Genomic DNA, 12,797 nt, shown 5'->3' with positions numbered 1-12,797 from the left:
TGTTAAGTTCGTCTGTGAGATTCGGTGAACCGGAAGTTCCCGTAGAGGGCGACGGAATGTCGGCGTCGAGAGCCGATATCTCACAATCGTTCACGGGCGAGACGTCGCCCAAGGACATGCCTCTGGGAAGAATTTAAGTCGGGGAGTTAAAATTAAGGAGAGGGAGCGAAGTCTGATTGCCTGTAACAGTGAGCATGGTGTGGACAGTGCATTTCAAGGAGTATGTCGGCGTTGGGGCATAGTACATAGCAGGAACGTACCCAGCGGGGGGGAGGGGGCGGCCCCTCCCCCCGAAATTAAATCTCATGACCCCCCACCCCTACCCCGCTTCCCGCCTACGCCACCATATCTCACACACATTTCTAAAGCACCGCCAAATCAATGTTGAGACTTGACAGCTATTCGGCGGTCAACATTTTGCTGCCTTTTCCACTCCTTTTGCATGGCGGTAGTATCGGCGTCTCCTGGGATGTGATGGCCAGCTCCCTCGTAAATTCGGTGCCCGCGCGATTAACTCAAGATGCATTCAGTTGTTACCGTCTATTCGACGGTCACGCCCATTGTTGTTGCTTCGTAAGTTCAACCTTCTTCGTTTAGACTGATCCAGAGACCAGGAAAGGGATTCAGTTCGTGGTCAGCTGGTCTGTATGCACGTGGGACGAGTTGCGGCCATAGAAAATGCCAATTGCGTTTAATTTTTCTTTTTGTTTAATTATTTCCTCGAGTGACGGCTCGCCGCGACGCTGACCGATCCTCGGAACCATATACCAGAGATATGTGTTAGATAAGGTGGAAAATTAAATAATGCGAGATAGCATCCATCATCAATCCCTGCAATAATTTTGAAACTCATAGGCAATATGACTGTCACCTGTTAACTCGTCTGGTTTTTCCCTAATTGTACAGCTCTTAAATTTTCGTGCAACATTCCTAACTGGAAACAAGAGTCGCCAGGATTTGAGAAATTAAGCGATCTACGAAGGGAGAGAGCCAAGGCAACAGCCAAACAGGAAGGAAAATCGAAAATTAACAAATGTAACCGTTGTTTATTAAAATATTCATCGATCAGCATCTTTTATTTAAAAAGGAAGTAGAGAAAATGCCGCCGGAAGTGGAGGGCAATTCTGAATGTCTGTTCTGAATGGCGCTTCTACAGTTATCATTCGAGCCGTTTAGCGTTTCCACTTCTCTGCTGTGCTTAAGTGGATGTTGTTCTAACCTTCCGCGGTGGGCGCCGTACGTGTAGAGTCGCAGCTTCCTGCGCCATACGCGGTTGTACGTGACTGGCGGCCACGCATCGTTACGTAACTTCCCAAATAACAGTAAGAGTCGGTTGTGGCACTTAACTTGTTAGAGCAGTAAACGAGGGATCCAAAAGAACTGTGATTGTTCTGCAAATATACATTTCTGTATATTTCTTCCAGAGATAATTCAAAAAACGCTGCTATAGTCGGATACAATTTAAGAGGAAGCTTTAGCTCGGGCCCAACTCTGAGGCGGCCTTTTCAAGTACACGTAAAACGCAAAAAAACGTTTTTCTGAGATGGCCCCTGGACCTATTTTAATGAAATTTGCTGCATTTGAGAGAGACAGTCAAATTCTAGTGACTGTTTGAAGCGGAATTTCGATTTAGCGCCTGAATTTTGTTAAAAAAGATTTTCAAATATTCGACAGCTTGAAAAAAATAGAAGCGCGAAGTTTACAAATCCATAGCTATGCACCAAGAACAGATGTCACGGTTCTGTAAACGGCATCCATTAGACCATTCACAGCGGACAAATTCGATATATCATTTTACATCTTACGTGAATTTGTTACGTTGTTTACAAGGGTTTTGCAAAAGGTGTATTTCCATATTACTAAATTATTTGAGATTCATATGTAACATTTCACTTTTGTCCGCTTTAAATGTACTATTACATGCAATTCACAGAATTGTGATATCATTTTCGTTGCCGAAAGACAGAGTTGTAAACTTGACGGTCTCGTTTTCTGAAAATTTTCGATTTTTGACAATTTTTAATAAGAATTGACGATATAAAGCAAAAATTCGAAACCAACAGTCACTAGCGTTTAAGTTTTTCTTTTAAATGCAACAAACCTCGTCAAATTTTGTGCGGTTGTTGCTGAGAAAAACGAGTTCTCCTTTTACATGTATTTAGATAGGAACACCCGAGCTAAAGCTTCCTCTCAAGTCTGCAATGAAGCCCCGCCCACGCCCTCATAACCGTCATCCACTGTTCTTCCGCGAGGCTGCAAATAATTCGTACTTCAAACTTCTTCTGTTACCCAAATAAGGCGGTTACTACAAAAATAAATTTAATAGCGCGTAATTTTATACCTTTGCCCTCGCCTACTACAGTGGAATGGCGAATGCTTAATTCATTATTGAACTTAAATAACATGCTTGCTTCGCTACAAGTATTTGTTGTGAAGTTTCACTTCAGTTGGCAGTGAAGTTTCATGAGTAAAACGGGGTCAGCAGTGAAATGAACTGCACAGCAGACTTTTGAAGAGTGAAATGCTCAGACTCGATACAGTTTGTCCATGTCTGTTGCACACCTCATTGTTTCCGCCGATGAAAAGACTTTTGAAGAACAGCAGACAATCCGGAGGTACCAAGTACGACGCCATTTTGAAAAGGCCGCATGACGACGACTTTTTTTGCTTCTGTCATTGGCTGGCGGAGTAACACAACTCCGCGCGATCCGTGTGCCTTTGTTGCCAACCACTGTTTCTAAAGTTCTATTCTACACTTTCGCTTCTTTACTGGTTCTTGGCAGTGTTCTTTCTGGGCTTCTTTCCTGCGCGAGTCCATTTGGCGTGGTTCTTTGTTTGCCAAGTGAAGCAGAGGTGTATCGCACGGGCGTACCTGTAACATACACCTTATTTCATATCTCTTTTGTGGGTTTACGCGTTTTTGTCGCGGATGGTGGGCGTTATTCACATTTGTACTAGTAAAGGTAACCCCTCCTCATTTGCATAGAAAAGTTACCTTGGGTTGCCCCCCCCCCCCCCCCCCGAGAAAAAATCCTGGGTACGTGCCTGGTACATAGACGCCGTCAGGAGCAGATGGGAACGACAGTAGAGTGACGTACGTAGTCAGCTTGGCGATGTGAACTACGAGATCGCTCCGCTGGATTAGCGTCTCCCCGCGGACGTCGTGCATGAGTCCCGGTTGAAGCCTTAGTTTGCCGCGGGTTCCCCTCCCTTATAGTTGGCGCCGAGACGGCGCCTTTACAGGCAGGAGTTATGTTACGGAGCAACCTGAAGTGGCGCCAGAAGATTTGGCGTGTAGAGGTGGAATCGGTGTCGACAGCCAACTTGTTTATGCGTAGTTGTCTCTTGTAAATACATCTTTACATGTGACTTCTGCAACATAATATATATATCAGGGGCTTCAGCCCCTCCCCCCCCCCCCCACCCCCGAAATTTTTTCGTGCTGTCATGTGCCGCAGACCAAAACAACCCCTGGCGCCGGAAATCATTCTGCATTTTGTCTAGAATGTCCTTTTCACGCTCAAAAAGACATTTCAGCGCGAACATTGCTAACTCGGGCTGGATTTCGCGGCAACGCCCATGCACCGGGAGTCGCATAACACACGGAGCCCCATCCGAGCACAAATTACAAGGGCATTTTGATGGCTAACGGGCTCGTCTCGGCATCCCGCGGAGGCCGCGGAATCTACGGAGGGCATGCATTTCAATTCCGAAACTATACGGGTATAAAGTTCTCATAAACCTCTGATGGGAAAGGTGCAATGACATTTCCAAAGTCGTGCTTTAGATTTTCAATTGCGGAACCTCGTGGGTTCAATGTTGTTATAAACATGTGACGCCGAAAATGCATCGACCTTTCTAAAATCGTACATCGGACCATCGGTCTGATGAGGCGAAGCGTTGTGTTGGTTCATTTGGTGCTGTCATGTCACAGAAAATAGTATCAGCATTTTTTTTCACCTGCGCCAAAGCATCGATGTCAAGACACTAAAGCCAGCAAAGGTAACTACGTTCTCATTTATTTTTCTACTTTGACTGTTTTTCGCGAGGATACATTGGGCCTCTTCTTTTTTCTCTGTTCTCGCTACCCGCGGGCTGCCAGAGCCAGCCATAGCGCATGCGTTCTTCTCGTGTTGCTCCGACCACAGCGCGCGCGCCCTTCGATGCGTGTTAGTTTTTCTCTGGCCGACTGAATTTTCGCCTGGCAGAGTTTTGGACGCTTTCTGGATAGTAGACGAGAAAAAGAAACGATGGTCGCTCGCTGCCATCACTGCGGGGACTCGAAGGATTGCAACGCGTTCGCTTGAGCGCAAGCTCTCAGGAAATTTTTGTCTCGCCGGTGTTGGATACCGGGCATTATGCGTATGGTTCTCTGTGGACCAAGCGTCTCACGTTTTCTTCAATATTCCGTCGGTAACCAGATTAGGTGCCTAACGTAGGCATTCGATTGTGGTCAAAATGCTTTTTTTTATCGAAATGAATATTAGGAGAGGTTGGCGCCTTTATAGTGGCACCGGCTATTCCTTGTCGCTTGGCAAACGAAACAAATTTGCGCAAAAAGGGAGAATAGCGACACTAAATATGACACTCAGAAGAACACTGGAGGAATAAAAAATATACAGTCCAACAGTACATGAGTCGCAAAGTTTTGTGCATTAGTTCAATACACGTACGCACATATAAAATAAAATATTTTGAACAGCCAAATCACACAACACATGTAATACAATGCAAGTACAAAACAGAATACTAGTAAAAGTTGCGATCACCACATAAACCAATTATGAGCCACGAACAACATTTATGTTACTCATTTAGCGTACTCGGATCCTCTGAAACTTATTATTTCCCTAAAATGTTGGTGTCCTGTAAAAACTTTTTCAGAGCAAGGAGCGTTCTTTTTTGAAGGCCCGCAGTTGTCCATGGGCCAAGTATCTTTTTTAGAGTGAATGGTCTTCTGCCTAATATCAACAAATTTGCTTGCAGTACCCTTCTTTGTGGATCGTATTTCGTGCACTCGAGAAGAAGATGATGCACATCTTCGTCTGGATGGCCACAAGAACACTGCTGACTAGAGGCACGTTTTATCCTGTACAAGAAGTGTTTTGTAAATGCAGTACCAAGACGCAGGCGGTTTACCATTGCTTCAAATTTTCTGTTGTCTCTTAGATTTTCCGGCATTGATAAGTTTATTCATGGGTCTATAAACTATAAATCCGAGTTTTTAGTTTGCTGATCAAACCAGGTAGTTTCGCTGAGGCGACAAGAAATCTGTCTCAGGATCAGATGGACTTCACTACGCATTAGGGGAATATTGGTTGTCTCTGCGTTATTGTGCGCCCGATTCGCAGCTGCGTCCGCTGCAGTATTACCAGGAATATTGCAGTGCCCAAGTATCCACTGGAATGCAATTACGTGGTTCATTGCGCTTGCTTTTGTAAGTTCTTTGAGCGTCTCATACAATAGCGAAGTGTTCAAAGAATATTTCGTATTGCTCTGTAGTAATGTGAGAGCGGCTTGCGAATAGCTAAAGATAACCTATTTTTGCGAATGTTTTTTCTGATGTTATGAAACGCAAAGCACTCAGGATTGCAAACAGTTCTGCCACGGTAGAGGATGTCTCTCGGGATAATTTAAATGTTTGCTCTAGCGCTAAATGTGGAATGACGAATGCTGAAGTCGACGAATTTTTATGACACGAACCATCTGTATAAACGTGGATGTACTGGGGATATAATCAGTAAATTTGGAAGAGTGCCAGTTGTTGTGCGGCTACTATGAACATGTCTCTCTTAGATATAATCCCGTCAACCGATAATTCTATTTTAGGACATGTTAACATCCAGGGAGGGTAACTAACATCCACTTTGCATAATTTAAATCTTGGTAATAATGCTTTATGTTCTCGAACAACATCGTGAATTTTGATTTTGTTTATTTCGGTAAGCGCGATGTTTAATGGATGTTTCTCGTGTTGGGTTAAGATGCGATAAATATGTTGGCATGCTTCAACCGTTCGTATGACTGGAAATTGTGGGTGACGAACTTCAGCAATTACTAAAGGACTCGAGGTAACCTGCGGAACTCCAAGACGCACTCGTAGCTCCCTTGCTAGTAAACGTTGAAAACATTCGTCAGAAGTTTGCGATAAACCATGGAGAACAGGTGCCGAGTAAGCATTTTTTTGTTTTATGAGTGCGTTATGAACTTGTAATAGTGAAGAAACTGATCCGCCCGCACGTTTTGCCAGCGAGTCGCCGAAGAACGTCTATTACTGCATTGGTCTGCTTTTCAATTGCGCGGATGTGTGATGCCCTTGTTAGCGGGCGGTCAAGAATAACTCCAAGAAATTTATGCTCTTTCACAAGCATCAAAGTTTGCCCATTAAGCGTGAGTTGTAAATTATTCAGCTGTCGTCTAGTGAAAGGAAGTACGGCTGTTTTTGCGTATGAAAGACTCATGCCTCTTTCTTTTAAAAAAGTGTCGATACTATCAAGACCCTCTTGCAGCGTTGTTTGAATGTTTTGTATATGAGATCCAGAGGCCCATATGCAGATGTCATCTGCGTACAGAGAATACTGTAGACCAGATGGGAGTTTTTGTGGCAAGGCTGCCATGACACAGTTGAATAAAAACGGACTGAGAACACTGCCCTGCGGAACGCCCTGAGTGATGCTGTGATAAATACTTTCTCCTGCAATTGTTTCCATAAATATTTTTCTATCTTTCAAGAAATTTGATACCCATCGCAGTGTTCGACCGTGTAGGCCAAGCTCTAACATACCAGCAAGGACGTGTATGTGACTTACAGTGTCGAATACTCTTTGAATGTCTAAGAATACTGCTACTGTCACATTTTCGCAAATCGTTCTTGTTCGACGCATGTGGCAATGCCTAATACTGCACCCATTGTACATCGATTTTGTCGAAAACCAGTCATGTAGCTGGAAAACACATTTGTGTGAACCACTACCATTGCAGTTGACTGTCTATCATCTTCTCCATTAGTTTGGAAAAACAGCTTGTGAGACTGACGGATCGGTAGGAGTCAAGACAAGGGGGAGTCTTTCCTGGTTTTAGTACTGGAATTACCCGAGCTATTTTCCATGAATCTGGAAGAGTCTCTCTCATCCAGATATTAAATATCTCCAAAAGAGCCATTCTTCCTACTGGACCTAGGTTCTTTAACATCACGCATGTAACACCATCTGGGTTTGCGGTTGTCTTTGTACGGCATGACGAAAATGCACTTTTGGATTCATTTTAACTAAACTCGCAGTCAAGTTGAGGATGTGACGTAAAGCACGCACGAACCTTCTGTTCTGCTAGTGTTGTCGAACTTGCAAATTGTATGCAAGTAAGCGGAATTCCTGGTCTGGATATAAGTTGACAGAATTCGTCAGCAACAGATGTTTACGGAGTGCTTCGAGCTACGGCAAGGGCTCGGAAGGGATGGCTATAGGTAACTGGACCACTAAAAGATCGGACAACTGACAACTGATATTCTGGGAACTGGAGCAAACGGAGACAACGACGCGCAGTATTCTCGCCATCTTCTCGTAACAAATTTTTGTAAGCGTCTGCGCGAAGTTGGCTGAACTTTCTGTGCCATATTGTAGTCATCCAGCTTTCCACTGCGGCGTTAAGCCCGTTCTGCACGTATTCTAATTGCTCTTAGACATTCATATTCCCCGTCGACTGCAGCACATTCATTTGGAACAATGACTTGCTTTGTGCAGATCTTGTAAGACACACACAATATGTTTGCAAAACTTTGAAAGTTCAAATTTTCGCTCAATGAATTACTTAAATGGTGACGAAAACTTTGCTAATTAGTATATTTTGAGTAGCGCCGGGTCCCCTCACTCCGTATGAGGCGATGTTTTACCAGGATCGGAAAATGATCACTACCGTGCGTTTCTATGTCCGTTGACCATTCAACGCCATCAAGAAGGTCTTGTGAGCAGAGCGTAACATCTATACAGCTTGAGTAACGAAACCCCCGCAAGAACGTTGGAGAGCTGTCATTTAAAACGATCAGATTACTTTTTTCTGCGGCAGACTCTATAATGCTTCCACGGGATTCATGATATTCACTGCCCTAGATGGCGTTATGTGCGTTGAAGTCCCCACAAACCAGCACATGTGAGTTTGCGATACCAAACACATTCACCAAGCTGTCTACTGATGCTTTGCTAGAACGTTGTAGATAAAGGCTGATCACTGTGACGCTTGTATTTCTAAAAGATATCTTGCATGCTACGAACTCCGGTATATTTAAATCGCTCGACTGTATTAAATAGGACGGCAGGTCTTTTCTCACGCATAACATCACTCTGCTACTTCCAGCAATGCGCGCTGATTTATATATAACATAGTTTGAAAGACGAAAGTCATTTCGTACGCCTGCCTCCTGTATACATAAAACAGGAAAGTTATGTTGAGCTAGTAGTTTGCGAAAATCAGCTGGCTTATTTCGAAGGCTATTAGCATTCCACTGAAATATAAAACATTGTTATAGCGACTATTCATTGTAAGCCTGCCGTGGAGCTGTTGGTAATGGTTTGCGTGTGGAATGGTACTGAGAATTGCACGCAGAGCTGTGAATAGCATGGGCAGGATAATCTGTGCCACGGGTAAAAACGCGTAATCACCAAACGATGCTGAAGTTCCATGTGTGCTCGAAGCAGGTCGCTGAAGAGCTGACTGAGATGGTCGCTGGGATGACTGGTGTGGTTGAGGCGAATGTTGAGGTAGTCGCTCAGATGTTAGGTGAGGTTGCTGTGTCAATGGCAGAGGGCGTTGCTGAGAAGGTCGGCGAATTTCACTCGAAGCCTGGGCAAGATGAGTAGTATTCTCTGAACGTGGATCGTGTCGCTCGCTGTCAGAACGTTGTCGACCTGAGTGCTTTAGAGCTGCAGAATAGTTCATATTGACCCCTTGCTCTTTGTCTTTCTTGGGAGTTGGAGGCGCGCATTTTACAGTATCAAGATTGGGTAAGGGCGCATTACGAGGAGGCAGCCTTCCGTATTTCAACTCATGTCTGCGTAACCTTGAGGCAGCTCTGCTCTTAGGGCACCCGGAGTGGGAAGTTGTATGGTTTCCGCCACAGTTGGCACACTTTGACTGACACACAGACTTACACTCTGAATGGTTGTGGTCTTCTGAGCACATCTTGCAGCGACGTGGACTGCGGTAGTTCTTCGATAAATGTCCAAATCTCTGGCAGTTGTAGCATCTCAGAGCAGGGCAATGATATTATTCTACGGTATGACTCGTGAAACCTAAATGCACTCATTGCGTCATTGGTTTGTCTTCTCTGATATAGAAAATGACGGTTCTCAGAGCGCGTGATTCTACCGCTTCGTCTTCTTGGCGATTGTAGCGTGCCTGACGACGGGCAGATGTCACGCCAAAATACTTCATGAAGTCAGCCAGTTGTTCTTCCGTATACTCAACTGGCACATGGCGCATCTTGCCAACATTCTTGGTACAAGATGCCGGAATGAATTGCTTGACTCCCAAACCAGCCACTTCGCTCATCGACAGTAGATGTCTTGCAGATGAGACTGAAGTAACATTGACAGAGAAACTTCCATCTCTTTTCTTGCGGGATGACTGTACCGATTTCCGACGCAGCGCGGTTCAGATTCACTTGCCAGAAGTTGCGTCCTTCTTGTGAGGATCGAAAAACAATTGGAATTCCCTCAGGCCGCTTCTTTTTGTACGTTACCAAGGAGAACGGTGTTTCTACGCAATCTATGTCTTCATCTTCACTTAGCTCATAGGTAGATGTTCTATCGTCGTCAACCCGTGGTTTCTTGGCTTCACTTTCGCTTGTCTCAGCCATATTCACTGAAGGTGCGCTGGAAGGTAGGGCAGCGTTGAAAACTAGCGTCGCCAGCTTCATGACATTAGGCGCGTGTTGTGGCACTTCCGAGTGCGGCGCCGGTTCTGCGGCACTCATGCACCTAGGAACGTGCTGTCGGACATATGGCTCGTGCCGGTGTTCTTTGCTGCCTACCACCGTGGTAGGTGTAGATGCGCTGCGGAGCGCAGCAAAACCACGCGATATTGTGCGTGATCTTTAGCACATAGGTATCCCACGGGATGTCTGTTCTCTCTGGACAACAGCGAAGTCTCAACACAGCGCTAACTCTTGAAGAAAACAGATAATAATATCTCACAGAAGAAGCAGCGGCCGCTCGGAGGGACTTCTTATTCTTCTTCCAAAATGCTTTCCTTTGTGTTTTTTCTTTTCATTTCCGTGCCCCCGCTTCACAAAAGAAAAAAAAGACATTGTTGGGGCGCAGCAAATTGTCCCATAGTGAAAGTTCGATTTTGTTATTCCTTCTTTTGCGGAAAGTAATGGGCCATGGAACGCTTCAGTTGCTGGATACTCTTATTATATTATTGCGATAGCAATGATATGGATACGCCAGGGGCATTCCTGCCGTCGCCGCCACCCTCATGTCCCGTATAAAGTCCAAGGGCGATAACATCGTGACCGGGCGCCGCGTTATGTGTGTGCAAGTGAAAGCGTAAAGGAGAGGGGTGTTGGCATGGGTGAGCCGACGATAGTGGCTGTCTTGTGTGCTCAAGGGAGAGAAGCGGAGAAGAAGCGCGCCGCCTCCTGTCGCGCGCCATACATCAGGGGGAGTGGAGAGAGGGAAGTCTGCAGGTGATCTTTGAGTCTGTGGTTGCGCAACATGTTTATTTGCCTTGTTTGACGCTTCATATACAGTGACTTTCTCTTAGATACGTGGATTTATTGGGGACTTATATTTAAATATCTGGTTGCGAAGTTTTGTGTGTATACGTGCAGTGAACTTTGTTTCCAGAGACACTTTTTTGCCCTTTTTAAGCTGTATCTCCGCATTTGTATATTCCACTGTATCTTCGCATTTCTAATGTCCGAGGGCGAGTCCAACGAAAGTGAGCCAACCAACCCCACAATAATGGTTCTGTTCATTGCCGGCGAAGGATGCACGTAGCACACAGGCAACTCTCATTTACAAAAGTGACACGCAGGTTTGAGGATAAATGTTGTGGGGATTTGGGGAATTCGACGCGCCATTGCGCGGGCGCATTTCACCCATGTCTGCAATCCTTTTTGCCACGTCGTCCTTGCTCCGAACCAGTTTTGGCGGTGGCGCTCCACTTGCGGTGGTTCGCGGTGAGGGCGGAGCTAGTGAAGTCACGGAGCGGCCCCTGGTGGCTACTGCCGTGACGGTAGCGACTCTCTTGCTCCTTGGGACTGCGCCCGGTACGTACATGCTTCCTCTCGTCCGCCGACACCTTTGTGACTAGGACTGAGCTCACGCACGGTGCCTTTGCCCGTGCGGGGAGCGCGTACCTCGTGTTGTTCCTATCCCGACGCTAAGCCGAAGAACGGGTGCCTAGTGCTCGCGCGAGGTCGTACCACGCCGAGCCGCACTCATCGGAGGCCCAAGCCGAAGGAGATTGCCCGAGCTCTCGCGAGTTGACCCATCGGTTATCGCGAGAGCAAGTAGCATAGCCGCCGGGACTTTTCCTAGCGGCGCGTCCCAGCTTGAGCCTGTGCTCTCGCAGCGACGTGCTACAGGCGCCCCTAACTGTATTTTCGCCCTTGGTGCGGGACCCCTTTGGTTCCCCGCCGTCCCGGGACTGGGCGTTCGTGCAGTGTTGGGTGCCGTTGGAGACAATAAACGGTTTCCGTCAATTTAGGGCAATACTGTGTTCTTGCGTGCGTCGCTCGGTAGCCCCTCGTGGCCTGAGCTCGCGCGCAGCGGCGCTAGAGGCTGACGGCTGACGCGGCCCTGTGGCTCGCTAAGCTCGAACCCGCGGTGGTCGGTACTCCTGTGAGACCCTAAGACCCCACACTGGCGCCCAACGCGGATTCAAAGGCTCATTAAGCTTTTGTCTGTGCTTAGCCGAGTCAGTACGCCTTTGCATATTGTACTCGCCGCGTTATGTCTGCTAGGCCTAATGACCTTTGTCATTTGTTAGGTGACTTTTGCCCTTTGTTACCGCGAGCAGACGCCGCGTTGCTCGATAACGGGGCCAGTGCTCCCCTTGAGCAGCGAACTTATGCACCCTCACCTGTCGCAGCCCCCTGTGGGGACGACAACACGAGGCGCTACGTACCAGCTCCCATTGGAGCAGTAGCGTTGTTTGGGAACGGGGCCAGAGCCCTCCCCGAACAGTGCACACCAGCACATTCGTCTGCCACGATTCCCTTCGGAATGCAAGGCAATGCGATGTCGCAGCGCTCTCGATCGGCTCCCTGTGGAGTTTACGGAGCGCAGCACGGAAACGGGGCCTTAGCCCTCTCCGACGTTTGCCCGCTGGCTGCTCCTCAAATGAGCAGCCAAAACCAGTGGTCTGCCACGGCCCCCTGTGGGGATTACAATGCTACAGCCACGAATTTCGCTCACTCGTCTCCCTTTGGAGTGCATTCGGTTGTGCCCAGTGGCGCAACCTTCGAGCGCGCACCTGTTTTGTCGACGCTGGCTGCAAGCGGCTTAAGCAATTCACGTATAGCTGCCTCAAGTGGCAGCTGTGAACGACAGCAGGCGCACCCCGCTAGGAGCCCGTTTTGCTCTGGGGCTGGCGGCGCCGCGGCCGGTATCCCTGTGGAAACCGCGCCGCTAATCGAGCTGGACGACTGTTCACCCTTGCTCGGCCACGCCGCTAACGCGCCAACGGTTCCCTTTGGAGCAGGCGCACAGACGCTGTTGCAAAACGCCGCCGAAATGATTCAGTCACTCTCGGGGGCAGTTAAGGCGCTTTCGGCTGTACCGAAATGCGCGCACCCC

Source organism: Dermacentor andersoni, chromosome 3 (assembly GCF_023375885.2).
Source record: "Dermacentor andersoni chromosome 3, qqDerAnde1_hic_scaffold, whole genome shotgun sequence".
NCBI lineage: Eukaryota > Metazoa > Arthropoda > Arachnida > Ixodida > Ixodidae > Dermacentor > Dermacentor andersoni.
This window is presented reverse-complemented; position numbering follows the sequence as displayed.